Source organism: Montipora capricornis, chromosome 3 (genome assembly GCF_036669925.1).
Source record: "Montipora capricornis isolate CH-2021 chromosome 3, ASM3666992v2, whole genome shotgun sequence".
In the NCBI taxonomy this organism is placed as follows: Eukaryota; Metazoa; Cnidaria; class Anthozoa; order Scleractinia; family Acroporidae; genus Montipora; species Montipora capricornis.
This window is the reverse complement of record NC_090885.1, coordinates 45,203,704-45,208,703: the sequence shown is the minus strand read 5'-3', so window position 1 is coordinate 45,208,703 and position 5,000 is coordinate 45,203,704. Positions and strand designations below refer to the sequence as shown.

At 39.0% G+C, this 5,000-nt stretch overlaps 1 pseudogene; it reads left to right on the top strand.

Moving 5' to 3' along the window:
- Nucleotides 1-2,065: 2,065 nt before the first annotated feature.
- On the top strand, nucleotides 2,066-4,971 carry LOC138040388 (uncharacterized; annotated as a pseudogene).
- The last annotated feature ends 29 nt before the right edge of the window (nucleotides 4,972-5,000 follow it).

Here is a 5,000-nt window from a genome sequence, read left to right as displayed (position 1 = left end):
TCCACAAATTCTTTCCTTGGGCACTAAACCGTTTGCTATTTTTACGGATGCATTATTTAAAGTGGATTCGTATATGCGGTTCGTCCTTTGCTCAGGAATGAAAGTCGAATTTTTATTGTCAATTGGAATTAAATAACAATTATCTGTACTCTTTTGGACATAAAGAAAAAGTTGATTTGTTTGTTTGTTTGTTTTGCTCTAAAATGCGAGCGAGCAAGTGCTTCATTAATCCGTTTGCCCAACTGGTTTTCGTTGTGCCTCGAAAGTGACAAGAAAATTTTGCCCTTATGTTATAAACACGTAATCGCAATGAGTTCTCGTAAAATTAGGGGGAAATTTCACTAGCTTGTGTTTTCAGAAGTTTGTTTAAAGCACCTAAGCGTTATTTAAGTGTTAGAGCGGATCTTGTTTGACGTTCGTTCTTTCTTGGTTGCATTGCCGTATTTTGCCGATTTTTGTTCCAAGCCAAGCTGGCGTGTTTCAGTGAAATACATCAAAGTGTGAATGATTTCGTTTTCAGAGATAAAGTGGAATAAAGTACATCAGTAAAAGTCTTCATTGACCTTTACTTGAACTGAAAAAGTATTTCTTAGGGCTTCTAATTTTGGCGTGATTCTTATTCACTGGCTATTGACAGTTGACTCTGAAATGGCTTTTTCCTTTTCCATTCGCTCGCTGAGGGTGTGCTTGTTTTCTTTTAAAACTCATGCGGTTCAAGAAAATTCATTGCCAAACTGGTGAATTCCAAAGTAGACTTTAGTGTCACTCTAAAAACCGATATCGTACTCATGGCTTCGTGATATCGAGGCGATATCGGTTTTTTAGCGTAAAATTTACCGTGGAATTCACTAGTTAGGCAATGATTTTTTCTAAAGAAGAAAGCAAAGAAAATGATTTAATTATTAAAGCAGCAACCGGAAACATCAAAGCACGGACAATTCGAAACCTTTTAGTTTCACTAACCCTACAGGCAGTAAGAATAAATAACCAGGTACGAAATTTATGTTGTTTTTATGTCGCAATATTTGTTGCTGATGGCAACTTTTTTATTCTCGATCTATCGACACTTCCTAACCGCTAACACGGTTAAACTTGTTTTTAAAAATTAAGTTGAAGCAAACAAACTTCATGCCTGCCTTGAAGCCAATCGCACCTGACGTCACGGCAGCCATGTTGGTAGGACAATAGCGAAAAAGTCTTTTAGAAATTTGACTCTTTTATTATGATGCAAAACTTAAGCTACATTTTCTATTGTTTTGGCACCATCATGGCCGTCTTATCACGTGAGTGCATTAAAAAAGAATCTAGGTTTGGTATTTTACTAGTAACTACAAGTTATCTCAGAGGGCTATTTACCTAAGACATCTACTATAGCACTCTATATAATGATTTACGATACCAAAACAATATTAATTTGTGTACTATGAGAGGTACATATTACGCAAAGTTAACTTAAATCTCGTGAAAAACAAAACGCATCTTAGTTGACAGTTATGGGAAGGTCATGATGTTCTGTCAAAAGGAAGAAATTGATAACGTGCTAGGCAACCACAAAGTTGCACGTCAGCACCTTGTGTCAAGGTTCTTTTTTTACATTGAATGAAAGAATATCAATCGTTTGTCGCTTTCAGAGTTACACAACGTACTTTTTAGCCAAGAAAAGCTAAGAAACTTCCGTGTTTCGTTTTTTAATTTTGTTGTAATAATATTTTACTGAATATTTATATTTCATCTGTCGGACCAAAAACCCTTCTTTGTCGGGTTATTGACCCAAGACCCGACTCTTATCCGGAGCACTGTTGAACAATCCCTTCACTGAAGTATGAGCAACAAACTTTCTTTCAGATCATTCTTGACTAACATGAATTAGTCAAATTTCCATTTCTTTTTTATCCGAAGACTGTGCAGAGTTGAGTACAAATAGTTTCATAACATAATTAAACAAAAACGTGCGCTCTGATTGGTCAATTAACCATTTACCATTTGCTCATGGGTGAACGCTGCTGATGATAACTGACGTGTGTGCCAATTAAACATTTCGCTAAGAACTGTTTCCAAACCAATAATGGCCGGCGACCCCGCTACTGGAGAGGCGGAATTTTCGTCACAGCTGTTCGAAGAAGACATAGAAAAGCCATGCTTTGGCTCACTACCGGACATTTTTCACGAGCCACCTACTAAACGGTTTGCAAGCCTGAGTGAAACTCAGCTGAACGAGCTATAGTGAGCGAAAGGCATTTTAAAAAGACGAAGGAAAATACAAACTGGTCTGTTTCAACATTTAAGAGTAAGTTAAAATAGCTAAGAGAGGTAAAACTTCTTTCTGGATTTGAAAAAGAAACTGAAACGTGGTTATGAGATATTTAAACCCATCAAAATACTTTCACAATCTACACTAAAGTGTTACGTAGACGGTAAACTAATTCAATCCTGCGGCTTGTAAACATTGGTGGAGGAACATTGAAAAATGCTTACTTCAATAACAGGCGCAAATATCAAGGAATTAAGTTGCTCAGAAGGATCGCAGTTTTGATGACCCGTTTCTTTTTTTAAATTTCAGCTTGGTGTGCAGAAAAACAAATTCAAACCCCGCTTGAGGCAATGACGATCGGGCAGCTTGGTCAAAATTGGTCAAAATTTACGCAGATTCTATGCCGAAGCGAGAACGAAAAAAGGCGAAGAATACGGTAAATCATCACCAGTAGGATTTCGGCATTCGGTGGAAAGATATCTTAACGTCCCTCCATTCAACAGAGGCGGCAAAGAGAATGTCACGCACAAGCCTGTCATCGAAGAACAAGACCCTCAGAAACTAAAATCAAGTGGGGTTTTCTCCTTGTCGTCACCTCTATCCTTGTTGAGGAACGTTTGGTTCCATGCTGTCCTGTTTTTCTACAGGAGGGGCCGTGAAGGTCAAAGAAGCTTAACGGCAACGAGCTTCAAATTTGAAACGGATGCAGAAGGGAGAAACTATGCAACAATGGCTCACGATGAAGTGTCCAAAAATCATCCAGGTGGCTTAAACGACATTGGAAGCAAAGAAAAAGAAGCGGGAATGTAGAAAACCGAGAACCAAGATGACGGCTACACGGCTTTAAAACTTTATCTTCAGAAAGTCAATCCAAAATGCACTACGTTGTTGCAGTATCCGAAGAAAACAAGCGCAACTGAAGATGCCGTTTGGTGCGAAGCGCGACCGCTCGGGATAAACAGCCTCGCCAAAATGATGAAAACTATCAGCGAAGAAGCTCGTTTGTCCCAAACGTACAAAAACCACAGTGTTAGGACTGCTGCCATTACTCTCTGGTCCACCGCAGGGATATCAAACCGACACCTCATTGCCATTTCAGGACATCTCAGTGAGCAGCCAAGTATTGTCAAGAGGTCTTTCCCACTCTACCAGTGAAGAAAGTCGTGTATGGAAAATTTCCTCAGCAATCTCAACAGCTTCCCAGGCTTGCTTCCAAACTATACTTTCTCACGAGAAACATTATCTTAGCTTCCTTAGTAAGAGTATACATCTTCAATAGGGCCGTTTATGCGAGTGCGGCTTTCATAAGACGCGAAATGCTCGTAATTTATTTTGATGCCTTGTTTTGGGGGAATTAATTGTGACGCAAGATTTGCGACATTTAAAGGCTTTAGTGGATCGGTACTGGACTACATGTAAAATTTTGGTGTAATAATTTTTCCCGCTTGTTTGATTAAGGCCCAGTAATACGGGAAACATTCTTCGCGCAACTTGTCGCCCAACATCGTTGCGTTGGTTTGTTGCGCGCACCACCTTCTTGGAATGTTGCCCGAATTACTGGGCCTTAAGCAAACAAGCCAGAAAAAGTTATCCAGTACACGAACACTTGCGGTGTGCTGCAGAACTTACGTTGGCTGAAGTGAGGCAATTATCAAGTTGCTTTGCAAATAGCGAAAAACTTTTTCTCTTCTGGGGCACTACACATTCGCTTTTTCGCTGAATCTTTTTCATCAGTAATACGTGATTCTTTGCTCTCGCTCGCCATTTTTCTCAGACCAATGGACGGGAGCATAAAGAAAGTCTGACCTTTAATTTATAGCAAAACAAGGGCATGCGTAGGAGTCGTTCACGGCTTGAGGAAGCCGCGGACAACGCTTGAGTACATTTATTTAAACGAACACTTTCAAGTCGAAGGTAAACCGCGGCCAAGATAAGCCGTGGCTTGGGCTATTGTAGCTGCGGTAGAGTAAGCCGTGAACTTCGATTTTGTACCATTTAAATGGGGTGTTCGCGTCTTATGTGAGCCGCGGCAGTGTAACCCACGGCTTATTTTCTCTCGTATAAACGGCCTTATTGTCCTCTCCAAATGAAAAATCATGCGGTCCTTAATCTTCTCCAACCAAACTACTGAAATGTTCACTGAAGTTCTATCATATCCTCTTTGTTTTTAGACAACGTTAATCTATCTATAAAAATTGGGAAACACTCCTCTGACCTTAAAATGGTTAAGATAAAAAAACAAAACCAAAAAAGAAAATGATGATGAATCTGATCCGAGGAACTATGAGCACATCTCTATATTATCAACAGGGTCCATCCAAAAGAAAGATAACCTACTTTGAGAAACTCAACTTATTAGTTATGTTAACAGAAAATACTGAGTGCTGCGGAACATTTTTTCCTATTGATTCATGTACACTTAAAAAAAAGAATCTTGTTTTACCGGCCTAAGCTGAATTCATATTCTTATTTTTCTGCCGATTTCGGTCGGTCGCAGGTTTCGTTTCTCCTACGTTTCTTGAATTTTCTTGACTTGAGCAGTCAATTGCAGCTGATTTTGAACTGCTATTTGTGAAATATTGATCTGAATCTTATCTTTTTCTTCGATGTTTTGGACCCTTGCTGTTATGGAACACTTTGCCACTAGATCTTAAAACAGCAAACTTTGTAGATATTTTTAAATCCAATCTTAAGACCTATTTACAACATTTTATAGTGAACAGTGAATCTGAACGTATGTATATATTTA